The following is a 13,886-nucleotide window of genomic DNA, read 5'->3' as shown; positions in this document are numbered from 1 at the left end:
TCTACGGTCTAATTTTAGGCTGTATTCAGAGAAATTGCTGCTAAAAGAATACATGTAGATTGGAAATAAAAAAAGATGAGCTGAGTACTGTTAACATGAGTGTGGAGACTCTCCTCAATGAAAAAGCAAGTTACCAAATTCTTGTAAATAATTAATAATAATAAAAAAAATCTTATGTTGTTTATTTGAATTGTTTCGTGCTTACATCAAGGCTCTACCAGAAGAAAAGTGGAATTTTACACTGCATGATACACTCACAGTCAATTTGTACACGCATGTACAATTTGTGCCGTTAAGCGCGGCCTGGGAATGAAGAGAATGGGACTTTTACAGCATCTCACGCACACGCCGAAACACACGCACACACACACACAGGCGCGCACGCACGCACACACACGCACAATAAACGCAACAATAACCCCTGTGTCTCCCTTATGCCTCTCATGTTGAGTCCGTGTCTCAGTTTTCTCCCTCTCCCTCTCGTCTCTGTCTTTGCTCTCTTTGTCTCCATCTCAGGTGAATTGTAACCATGTGATCAAACGCCCAAGCCTCTCTCCATTAACCCTCGTAAATGAAAAAATGGGGAACAAAAAGCAGTTTTGTGCTGCAAACTTGGAAAAAATTGATAACAGAGAGCGATGTGTGCGTCTTTCTCCCCTTATGTCCGAGCATAGACAGTAGTGGCACACACATAGAAAATGCTCTGGCTCAGACGGGACACGCGGACCTCTCTCTGTATCCTCCTGCTCCGTCACTTTTATATCTCCAAACACCCCAACCGGCACCTGGATTCGGGCCTTGGAGGTGTTGATGGTGGGGTGGTGGTTGGGGGATGAGGGGGTGGAGGAGGCGGAGGGGGGGGGGGGGGGGGCTGCGACCTGCATGCTGCACCCCACCGACCCAACCATGCAACACTGCAGGATCCTGAGGCCTCCTAGGCTTGATGTGAGTGTCTTTATATACTGAGTGCAGGCCAATAGATGGAATTAAGGTTGTTGTGTTTTTCTGCAGAAAGTGTCCAGAGATGTGTGTGTGGTTCTGTCAGTTTTTCACTGGCTCGTGCAGGCCAGAAGGACGGAGCTGTGGTTATACTGTCAGTGCGGTGGGAGAGCTGTAAGATTCAGATGTGCCCCCCAAGGGAGTCTGCTTACTGTCAGAGCAATGTGCCGCTTTACGTGTTCAGAGGAGGTGTCTTTAATGAATACATTCTATTCTGAAATACAGTTAATTTCATTTTCCCCAATAGAATGTAGGAATATCGTGTTTAATCCACTGAGGTTTTACCCTTAAGAAAAATTACTATAATAGGCTATTCCCATAGGGATTTATAAAGTGTCTGTGGTTACTTTAGAATGACCTCACCGTATGAATTGTTATCTCCTATAGTATCACTATAATATTCCTATAGGGACTTATAGTATTTCTGCCGTATTCAATAGTGACTTTAACTTTATTATGACCTCAACGGATTTCATGTTTGTTTTTAATCTCCTACAGTGTAACTGTGATAGTCCTATAAAAGGGAGTTATTATGTCTTACTCAGTAGTAATATTATAATTACCTTATCGCATTTCATGTTTTTTAATTTCCTCTGGTATCACTGTAATAATCCTGTAATAGTCCTATGCGTAATATTTCTATAGGCCTAAAGACAATTTTGCTTTCTTTCAAAATTGTATTATAGGATAACTGTAGTTCTGTTTCATACGGGCATTGTGGGTGCCATTGAGAAAAAAAACAAATCTTATTGAAAAAATTAAGAAGTAAAGTGTTGAAAATACAAAAACTAAGGACATGGATTTTTTTTCTGATTTAAATGTGCGGCCGTCCGCATCTTAGAATCTATAAAGCAAGAACATTTATATTCAGGGCCAAAATGTTTTTCATAGATAATTTTGATCAAATATGAACAGGGAGTAAATAGTCAAATCAACTGTTTTTTAAAACTTCTTTTTTATTCTTTCTTCAAAAGGACCGCCGTGTCCTGAAAAGCTACAAACTATTGAAATGTTTTATTAGCTGAGATTTTTTTTCTCCAAAGATAATTTAGGATAATGTATTGAAATATAATAACCAGCGCTATTTCATTGAGTGACCTGGAAGTCTGGGTCTTATAGGCTATGTTGTTATAATTGTGTGTCATGTAATCCCATGTGGGATGGGCCATTTACTAATGACACGAAAATAAAATAAAATAATTTGATTGATTGATTATTGAACTGCAGAGGAGGGGAAAGTCCTTACGGCCTTACAAAACCTTTTCAAAATGTGACGTCTAATGTCCTATTTTAGGCCTATTTTAGGAAATCCAATTTCATGTTACGCAATAAAATTTATTTCCTTTAATGAATCAAATACGAAGAAATAAGTGGACTTTCCTAAAATGAAGTGAAGCGTCTTTTTTTTTTTTTTTTTAATAAATTCCTAATTCACCTCCCGGCAGGCCGCAGAAGGCTGTTAAAACGCTTATGAACCTTATTTTCGTTGCTTTAAGACAATTTAACAAGAAAGCCTATTATGTTTTTATTTGCAGCTATTAATAATTTGGTGAATGCATAGTTTATAACTCAAAATGATATAGCCGATTGAAATGTGCCTGTTGACGTTTGTTTCAAGTTTGCCTGCAGGTCTTTTGTTATTGAGCAGGAGGGAGTTCTAGTTTTCATTCAAATTATGTAGCTGAGTCAAGGTTTCAGATACTTTATTTAAGTAGGCTATTTCGATTTCAGAGAACTTTATATTTTTATGCATCTCTACTGTATTGCATTTCAAATATACCACTATTTTATCTCTATTTGCAAGGACTAGTCAGTTCAGTGACAAAACATTTGATCACTTCATAAATATGATGACCTTTCAAACTTGAAACTATAGTCAACCTTAACAGAATCAATCAGAACAGAAGCAACTGGACCAGAAGTCACTTCAGCTTAATCTAAAGGGGTTAATGCAGTAATATGGACATCCAGCATTGATTTAAAGGGACAACAAAATTGATCATGTAGGTTTTTCTTTTAATTCATTGATGACTTTTACATAGATTGCCGTGTTGTTTTCTGTTTCTAAGACATTTTTAGCCTACTTGTTTCAAAAAGATTGAAACAATTCCCCAATATTCCACCTGTTACCCAAATTTACAGAGCAAATATCAGCCAAATCTAACTTTTAGATGATTTATTTCACTCTCATCATCCAAAAAAACAGAAACATTACATATTGCTCCCAAGCTATAACTCCCATGCATTTTCTGACATTTTCTGTGTTGTGTATGAGGCCATCTCGGGCCTCGGGGCAGCTGTAACTTGTTGGAAAATAGAGCTCACATGGTCCCATTATCCACAGGCAATACATCCCTGTGCTAACCTGCCATGTGACTGCAGTAATGGGCCTCTATGGCCGCACAGACCGCTGTGTCACAAGAGCCTCTTTCGCCCCTCTCCCGGGGGAGAGGGGCGAGGATGGGAGGACAGGATCTCATGATCAGGAGCGAGGTCAAAGAGTCACCCCTCAGGTGCACACACACACACACAGACAGGGGGGCAGCCATTTTAGTTCAGGTTTGTGTCCAGCTTCGAATTAAAAAACACGCTTTCCTCTGATCAGAGTAAATACATTTATTTCAGAGGAATGAGCGGCATCTGTTTATAGACTGGGAATTAGGTGATCTGATGGTCAGGTGGTAGAAGGTAAAAGAGAAAAAGAGAAAGAAGGAGAGAATGGGAGAAAGAGAGAGAAAGAAAGAGAGAGAGAGAGAGAGAAAGAGAGAGAGAGAGAGAGAGAGAGAGAGAGAGAGAGAGAAAGAGAGAGTATGCCCTTTTGCTTTGGCCTTAATATATGAACAACTCCCCGGGGAAATTCCTGAAATCTGACGATGGATAGAGAGAAGGAGAGGGAGAGAGAGAGAGAGAGAGAGGGAGAGGGAGAGAGGGAGAGAGGGATGCAGATAAGGGAAGCACGCACAGCGGTCAAATATTCACAGGCTGGGTCACATTCTGCATTAAACTGTTGTATAATTGGTGGAAAGCATTCATTCCCATGTCAATAGGCACATTGGGCAGAAATGAATGCCGTCATTTATCCCAAATGATGACGAACGCGACAATAGGCTCCGAAATTATATGTCACGAATGGCAGAGAGTGGGACATTAGCATATTTTCTTCTAGTGTCAGATATCGTTATTGATGCTCCTTGTCAGTTGAGAAGCTCTGTCTGAAATCTCCACAGTCCTGATGCAGTGTTTTTCCTCTTATACTTTGGTTTGCCTCTGTATTTCACAGTGTTTGAGTTGAACATTGTATGTAATTCATAAATGCCGAAGCCTCTCAGGGCTTTGTGTGAGAACCGGATGGGGTCAGATCTCTGCCTGCCTGCCCGGGGAATTCCAACTCCAAGACTCGGTTTCAATACTGCTGAACCTCATGTGACTCAAATGTTTTGACTGCGACTCTCACACTCGGCCGTACATCTTATTAACTGCTGCCACCAATCGATTCATATCCCTCTTCTATAATTAGAGCTGTGTGGTGATTTCACAAGCCACCTGGCCCACTGACAGAATCCCCCTGCTCGTCTTCATGCTTTGAAATCTTTTGAAACCAGAGAGGATTCAAGGGTCAAGGATGGACGTAATAACCACGGATCACAGAATGACTTGCTGCGGCTTAGTGGCTTGGGCCGGACGCCATCTTGAGTACTGGGATAAGAACATGTAGATGGAAAATGGATGAAAAGCTTCTTAACCTCTGGACCGAGACCCCTGATGGGACGTGGACCAGTGTTTCGAAAGGATACAGGAGATGGATCACAAGTTTACTTTACTTTTGAATGCGTGCTTGAAGCGTTGAAGTTCTTCCATACAGTCCCAGTAACTGTTCCCAGTTTTAACAACACCAAGGGATGCAGGTGTTTGTGTTTGCTGTTTACTTGACTCACCATCACGAGTGAGTTTTTAAGCAGCTGTGATTTATAGTCGTATGATGTAGCGAGACGCCGCCCGTAGGGATGAATAAAAAATGATTCTCCTATCTGACCTTTGTCACTCGTTTTCGCCCATTTTCACCCAGTGAATTAGTGCAGCTGCACCACACTTAAATGGGTCCCCCTCTTTTTTTTTTTTTTTTTTTGCTGGGAGTCTATGTGACCGACCATGAATCCTCTCTTTGTGTTCTGTCTGCAGAGTCCTCCCCCCCCCCCACCCCCCACCCTTCGCTTCTTGCCTTCTTCGTCTTCTTCTTTTTTTTTTTGTATTTGGGAAAAAGGGGGTCGAGGCTGGGTTGGCTTCGGTTTGCGATGGCGGTGGTGCTGGTGAGGTGGTGGTGGTGGTGGTAGTGGTGGTGGAGGGGGGTGGGGAGTGGGGGGGTGGGGGGGTAACTTGTTGGACCACATTCCTGTGCAGCTGTGGAGGCTGGTGCAGGGTGGGGGGGGGGGTGGAGGAGAGGAGGGGATGGAGGGCAGAGCAGGATCATCATTGCATTGCAGGGCACCATGAATGGCCTATTGTTTGCTGGTTTGCTGTGTCCGCGTCTCTCTCTGCCCCTACCTCAGTTGTAACTGCAAGAGAGAGAGGGAGAGAGAGAGAGAGAGAGAGAGAGAGATATACAGAAATGACTTTTAGAATTAACGAGAAACAGCGAGGAGAATCACATTGAGTGGGAGAGAGAAAGAGAGTGAGCAAAAGAAAGATAGAGACAGAGGGAGAGAGAGAGAGAGAGAAAACTAAATTGTGCATCTGACTCACATGCAGAAGGATGTTGAAACTCAGGGTATGATGATGATGAAGATGATGAGGATGATGATGATGGTGAGATGGACAATAGTGGCATTTACATCATGACTCGACGACTGTTTTGCTCCTCAGTCATACATGCCAGCACAGTGGTTCAGTCACGCTTTTTCACACATACGTGTCGGATGTTGACTGTCTGTTCCAATTGGCAACACTTCCAGTGCCCATTTTGTGCCCTGCAGCAGCAATAACACACAACAACAAGATGCTAAAATTAAGGATTGGAATTGCTCCTTCTTTTAGATATACAAATTTGACTGCACTGAAATATGTTTTTATGTCTGATTCAATTTATAAATGTTTTGCTTATATAAATGTATCTATATAAATATGTAATAGTGGTATGATACTTTTGGAAACCTGAACGAGTCACTGGACGTTTGTTTGTTTATTTTTGACAATTATGAAAGAAAATGTGAGGTTTTTATTCCTCTTTGTCTTATAACTTCTTGTCTGTATCTTCTGTCTCTCTGTGGGTTTGTACTCTCACACTAAACTAAACTAAACTAAACTAAACTAAACTAAACTAGATTATATAGATTAGGACCACAGGGACCCAGGTGAACTTTCAGGCATCTTTTGACCCCAGAGGTTTTCTTCAATCAACATAGTCATCCAAAAAAAGCAATTAAGCAAGAGCTTATGGTTCTGCATATGAGCTTGCATGCAGCTTCATTTGGCCCATAACAGGCTCCTAAACACACACACACATACACACACACACACACACACACACACACACACACACACACACACACACACACACACACACACGCACACACACCTGTCTTCATTAAGATTTTGTGATGAGTTTGTGTATTTGTGATTCTATGTGGGAAGGAAAGGGTAGACGTGAGGAGCTGGCATCAGATGTCATCAGCTCCTCACTTTTCACTGAACATTTGAACATTTACATTTGACCGAGGGAAAATAGTATTTACAAATAATTCTTGGGCATTTGTTTTATCCTCCTTGGACTACTAGTTGGGTGCAGTTTGGGGGTGAGTCAGAGAGTCAGGTAAGTTAGTTGTCAACCACAGAAAAGTGAACTAAATTGTCTTTCAAAAACGTTCTCATGGTAACTTATTCCTAAACATACTGGTACTCATGGTAAAGTCCTAGGAAACCCTTGCGGTACCATGCAGTACTGCAACTAGGCTAAAACAAATGGCAAGATTAATTTTCAAATACTGCTTGACCCAGGTCTAATCTCTTTCTCTGTATAATCTCCACTGTGCGGTTTATGCTTATTCATGCTTACACTGTTATGTTGACAAGAGCAGAGGCTAATTTAGGGGGTAGGAAAAGGGATGACATCACTGCTAAAAGTAATTAGCAAACAAATTTACATTTCAGCTCCCCACCATTGCTGTCAAATGTTAAGAAACCTCCCAGCGACAAGGAGGGGAAATATGCAATGTTTTGGATGAGATGTATCTGTATGTTCAGTGATCTGAAACCACAAATAAAGTAATATGCTGGTATGGAAAAAATGCTGTGTCTTGATTGCAAAAATAGCTACAGTATATCAAATGCAATGTGGAGCAATGTCTTAAATATGTATTTTATGAGAGAGAGAAAGAGAGAGAGAGAGAGAGAGAGAGAGAGAGCAGCAACAGACCTTCCAATCATGAGTTTTTCTCAGAACATTTAATTAGTCTGTGTGAGCGAGAGAGAGAGAGAGAGAGACAGAGAGAGAGAGAGTGAGAGAGAGAGAGAGAGAGAGAGAGAGAGAGAGAGAGAGAGCCTGAGGGGTCTGAGGGCAAGATGGCTGCATGAAAGACTCTGTTGTTGGCTGAGCAGAGGGAGAGATAAAAGGGAATGAGACAGAAAGATAGATGGGGGATTTTCAAGGAGAGAGTGAGAAATATGGAGATTTACAGCATTCTTCACGTCTGTCTTTTTTTTTCTTTTTTTGAAACACATGAGCAACCTCATTATTCTGTTGCGTGAAGATAACTCCGTGCAGTGACAGATGCGTGTAGATGTCTCACCCACTGTATATAGCAGAAAGATGTGAATTTATTAGTTTCACAGCTGAAGAGAGAGAGAGGGAGAAAGAAAAAGAGAGAGAGAGACACACACAAAAACAGAGACAGCCACATACTTATAGACAGACAGACAGACAGACAGAAGAATACAGGCTGACAAACACTAAGATCAACATACAGACAGAAAAGTAGACAGACAGGCAAACAGAATAACATACAGACAGACAAAACATTCAGGCAGACAGACAGAAAGTCAAACAGACAGACAGACAGACGGGCAGACAGACAGACCAACAAGCAGATAGACAGGCACACAGACATTCATATTGACAGACAAACAGGTGAACAAAAAGATAAGCAGACAGGTGTGCGATAGTCAGAATCAGAATCAGGCCAAGTAAGTCTGCATATAATTAGAAATTGAACTTGGTGGGCTACTCACATAGGTCACATTAAACATAACAAACACAAAAATTAAAAAAGTAGCGTACAAAAAAATGTAAATTAGAAATTTAGGGAATAGGTATTTTGTAGACATAGTATATAAAGGAAAGTAGAATAAATAGCATATAAATAAATAATAGAAATTTAGGAAGTCACTTTTTTTTTGTTCACTGTTGAAATCTGACTAATTGCACTGAAGGGAAGTAAAGAAGGAGAAACAAAAATATATGCAGATACAAGAAGGCAGACAGACAGTCAGACAGACAGAAGATGTTGCCCTGTGGTGCTTCCCAACCCAGTTTAGCCAGCCCTCTTCTGCTGTGTTGTGTTGTGTTGTGCTGTGCTGCACACAATGCTCCTCTGTCCCCCCCCAGCGAGCCGCTTCACGGCTCCACAACACACACAACAGCTCATTATGGAATCAAAGATCCCCCAACCGCAGCACTTAGTGCCTAAATACTGTCCCCTGCTGAGCACACACACTGCCGCCGACGCTGGCTGCTCAGCCCGCTCAGCCCCGGGGGACAAACAGCCAGTGAGGCCAGGGAGGGCACACAGATATACAGGGTGTCACACACATGAAAGCACACACACACACACACACACACAAACATAAGTGTACACACGAAGACGCACACACACACTCTGCCCTATCAGGCGAGATCCTAGTCGGTCATTAGCAGTCTTAAGGTCACACAGGTCGCCCAGCTGCTCTTTTTTCGGGATGTTGATGACGGGGGGGGGGGGGGGGGGGGGGACGATCTGGTTAATTAGCTGGCATCAGAGAGAAGAGCGAGGGAAAGGAGGAAGGGACGACAGCAGAGTGATGGGGAGACTGCTGGGTGAGGCTGAAATGGGACGAGACATTTAACGGCATCAGAGATGGGATGATTAGATTACAGGAGAGGAAGATGATTGCGGGAGTTTCCCCCTAGATTGTTTAGCTGTTACGCCTACGCAAAGTTTTGGAGCCGAGATGTTGTGTTTCCTCGTTTGTTGCCTTGTGATGAGGACAAAACATCAGAAAAGAGGGCAAAATTGTATGCCTTTTGTTATCATTTATCTCTCTTGTTAACTGTGGATCTTAGTGCAAATGTGAAGGAAAACAACAAGTATCCTGCTCACCGTCTCTGTTATTGAATTAAAATAATGATCTAATGCAGGAATGGGCAAATGCGCCATGGAGGGCCGAGAGTCTGCAGGTTTTCATTCCAATTCCTATCGCTACAGCAGCTCACCACAGATCTCACTGATTAGTTCCTCCTCTCTGTCTGAAGGTGTGCTAATCAGAGAAATCAGCGGCTGTAATCATTGGTTGAAATGAAAACCTGCAGACTCTCGGCCAGCTGATGTATCGTTTGTGCTTATCCTGAAGTACATAGAAGGCTTAGACTGCTGCACCACCTGTAGTCTAGCCAGAGAAAGATAGAAAGAGTTCCTCAGAGCAATTTGCTTGAAAACATGTATGATTTTAGTTTTCCTACAAATTTGCATAAAAAAAGAAGTTTTCTGATGTCAACTAAGACAGAATATCTACCACTTAACCTCAGAAAATCTGTTTGGGATTTAGTGTATCCGCATAGAAAATAATGCTGTGATATTCTACAGCATAACTTCAATGTATCCAGCTGATATCTAGGTTCTAATATAAGGAGAGTAGCATGGCATAGCACTTTAGCACAGTTCATCACTGCGGTGTCCTGGTCCACCACTTGAGGGAGCCTGCACAACAGTCAGGAACACTCTCTCCATCCTCTCACATTAAGAGGGGCTTCAGTGCCTCCTGATGGTTTTACTGGTAAGTGCCTCTACACCCCCCACACCAACACACACACACACACACACACATACACTACCTCCCGCCCCCCCATCTCTCTCTCTTTGTCCCTCTCTTCCTCTCCGATGCCCTTCAACCCTGTCTGTCCTTCCTCAGCCCAGTTTGTCCACGTGCTCTCTCATTACCTTGCGTTTCATCTATTTCTAGCTGTCCTTCACTCTCCGGGACACACAAATATACACACAACCAAACAGAAATAATCTCAGCTGGGCCATTAAAGACTGTGGCAGTTATAGTTGAATTCTGTTCAAGAGCGTCCCGATTTGGGCTTTCCAAAGGAGGAATCACAGGTGAGGTGGGAGGGGGGGGAAGGAGGATTTGTCCTTGTTACAGAGATAGAGCAGCCACCCTGTGTTTTGGTCCAGAATGAAGCCAGCCAATGAGATGCGTGAGATTTCACCTGAGTAATCGCAGACAGGTGGCGATCAGCATGGGTATGGGGCTGACCGCTAACCTTAAACCAGCGGTCTGAGAGGAAATGCGCATAGAGACTCGACAGAGACAATTCAAGCATAACAGCAAATGCTGCTGTTTTATTAGGTGCTTTATTCATACAAAACAACACACTGTTACAAAGTGTCTACCTCTATTGATAAAAGTAAGAATAAAGTGCTTGTTCTTCATCTGTACATGTTAGATTGACTAATTGTTTGAGTGCTGTTTCATCGTTCAGGCTTTTACTTGACTTGTTTTCCAATCTTATTAAGAAATATAATGGACTTTGAGAAGAGCTCATTTATCAAACGTGAACAGTAACAGACCTCAAACAGGAAGACAGAAGTGGCCATAGGTTCTAAATACAGAAATTGCTTATTTATTTTTTACACTGAGAAAATAAATGGTGCACACTGGCAGAACTCATTCACCCAAATGAGCATTTTTGCCATGTTTCTTTTAAAGGAAGTGAAGAACGTTCTCATTCATAACATTTATCTGTATATGATGTATACATGATGTATACATCTGAGCTAAAGTGACCATTTTGAAAAAAACAAAACCAAAAGCACATCATATTTACAAAAAAAAATTTGAATGGAAATCAAAAATAAAAAGCTTCATTGTAGATCATACACAATGGCATATTGAATAAAACAAGAAAGCATGTTTTCAAAACGCCTCATGATTTCAGAGAACTCAGAAATAGCTGGTCACCATGTTTTCAAAGTAGGCTGCCGATGCATGTTATAATTAAAAGTGTACAATACCTGAAACCACAGCAAATTATGAGCTAAAGCTGTGCAGATTTTGTTACAGTTGCACAATTCTCCTTCTCTTTCACCAAACTTACAATTTAGATTTAGATTGTCCATCTTTCTTTTTTTTTTTTTACACTATTTCAGTACTTTGGTTGGATGCACACAGACAAAGAGAGAAAACAAATGGAAGGGCACATAGTTCATTCCAGCCATTACCCATTGATTGGCTTTAAACTCCTGACTCTCTGCTGATGTATAAAGGTAGGGCTGGCTGTAGTCTGTCAAAGTTAATCTGACTCTCTATGTCCAGAACACACAGCATCTCCACCGTCTGCTCCTCCACGAACCTTTCCTTGAACCCCAAGTGAACGTCATCTCTCGTCTCTCCCTCTCTGTCATTTCTCCCACCCGGGCTCCCTGTCTCCTCCTTCACATCCTCCTCTTCCTCCTCCTCCCCGCAGCACAAGGCTACCTCATTCTCGTAGCAGAAGGCGCTGGGGGAGTGGGGTGCCAGAAGATGGCGGGCCGCCCGCGGGGCAAATGGTGACGGAGACCGCGAGTACGTCGAGGTGGAGGATGAGGACTGCCCGCCGCGGCCGGTCATCTGGCTCAGCTCCCTGGCGCTGCACTGAGGCGTAGACGGCACCTCGTAGGTCTTATGGAAGCGGGAATAGTCCACGTGGTAGCGGTCCCCCTTCTCGAAGACCAGGGGCTCAAAGCGGTGGCCCCACAGGATCTCCTTGGCCAAGTAGGAGCTCCGGGCCTGAGTGGTCATGGCCGTGGCCTCCACCATCCCCTCCAGGATCACCACGATCTCAAAGTCCTCCTTCTGCAGGTCGGTGCGGCTCAGGCCGTACAGAGGACTGGTCTTGTTGATCTCGTGCACCACCACCAGGGGCGACACCAGAAACAGCCGGTCCAGCCCGTCGTCGTAGCCGACGTCAATGTCCGTTTGCTCTAACGGGAGGTACTCGCCCTCCGACGTCACGTGCGGCCGAATGAGCTGGGCGCGCACGTGGGCTTCCACGATGTGGCTCTTGCGCATGTTCCCCAGGCGCCACATGAGGCACAGTTTGCCGTCGCGCAATGCGATGACGGCGTGGTGCGAGAACAGCAGCGTCTGCGCCCGCTTCTTGGGCCGCACCATCTTTGCCATGATGGTGCCGATCATGAAGGAGTCAATAATGCAGCCCACGATGGACTGGACCACCACCGTCACCACGGCGACCGGGCACTCTTCGGTGACGCACCGGAACCCATATCCGATGGTTGTCTGGGTCTCGATGGAGAAGAGGAATGCTCCGATGAAGCCCTGGACGTGGAGGATACACGGCCTCCATTCGTCCACTCCTTCATCTACGGCGCCCTGCGGTTCCCCTTGCCCCAGTGGGGTTCGGAGGTCAAAGTCACCGTGGGCCAGGGCCACGCCCCAGAAGACCAGGCCAAACATCAGCCAGGACAGGAGGAAGGTGGTGGTGAAGATGAGCAGCATGTAGCGCCAGCGGATGTCCACACAGGTGGTGAAGATGTCAGCCAGGTAGCGTCGCGGTTTGTCCTCCATGTTGTTGAACACCACGTTGCACTGGCCGTTCTTCTTCACGAAGCGGGCTGCGCAGGCGGCCAGGGCCCAGGCCCAGGTCCAGGCCCAGGCGGCAGGAGGGGGAGGTACGACGACCGTTGTGGATGATGGGCTCGCTGTTCACTCTCAGGGATAACGTCCCTCTTGCTTCTTCACTTCCTGGACACTCTCCTCCTCCTCCACCCCTCCTCCTCCTCCTCCTTCACCCCCCATGCGGGCCCCTGCCAGTGTCTGCTGCGTCAGAGGCCCATGGCCGTTGTGGAGGCCCAGGGTGGAGATCTTCAGGGCATCTTCATCTGTGGATACGATGCTGTATCTGGAGTAAAGTTGGGAGAAAGTGAGTTGAGGAACTTTACATTGTGATAATAAACGGATGGAGTTTTGGTTTTCCTCCAAATAATAATGGGTAGTCTTAAATATTTCTGACAACTGCACTATAAACTAAGGAAACACTTGCAGTCATTGACATTGTTCCCATCCCTTGTTACCTGTTGACTCGCACCGCTCCCATGGCACCAGTGATCATCAGGCTGTGTCTGCGGGGGCAGTAATGTAGGTTGGGGCGGGCAGTTCCAACCATTAAAGTACTGTAACTGGACAGGGAGGCAGTATGGACTCAGGTCTGTCTCACAGCAGATATCAGCACTGCCTCCTGATGATACATTTTCTGAGAAGAAAGGGAACACAAAGGATAATTCGTCACCCTTCAAACCTCAGAGGTTTCACACGTTTGATATGTACAGGGCAAGGACCTTTTTCAAACCAATCACAAAATAAAACAAACAAAAATTAGGTTAACAAGGGCTGATTCCTGGACCCACAACACCAAACATCACCAGAATCAAAAATCCCTCACTGCAAATTTTGGCCATACCCTCATGCATAAAGCAGAGCAGACAGTTATGCGTAATGAAAGCATTTCGATTAGGTCCTTGCTAGTGGTTAGCCTTAGGGACCTTCAGGCCAACTGGGGTTGGAAAACCAGACAGGCATGGAAGGGCCAAAGGTCTAAAAAAGAGATGAATCAGTGGCAATCTACTGTTAGAGGAACA

General features: G+C 44.2%; 1 pseudogene; it reads right to left on the bottom strand.

Annotated features, from left to right (window-relative positions):
- Nucleotides 1-11,484: 11,484 nt before the first annotated feature.
- Nucleotides 11,485-13,414, bottom strand: LOC139658552 (ATP-sensitive inward rectifier potassium channel 12-like; annotated as a pseudogene).
- Between the last annotated feature and the right edge of the window lie 472 nt (nt 13,415-13,886).

Source organism: Centroberyx affinis, unplaced genomic scaffold, assembly GCF_046629955.1.
Source record: "Centroberyx affinis isolate AG114_WGS23_722 - 3 ecotype Tasmania unplaced genomic scaffold, CSIRO-AGI_Caff_v1 ptg002929l_1, whole genome shotgun sequence".
In the NCBI taxonomy this organism is placed as follows: Eukaryota; Metazoa; Chordata; class Actinopteri; order Beryciformes; family Berycidae; genus Centroberyx; species Centroberyx affinis.
Note: the sequence above shows the minus strand (reverse complement) of the source record. Positions and strands in the feature narration are given on the sequence as shown.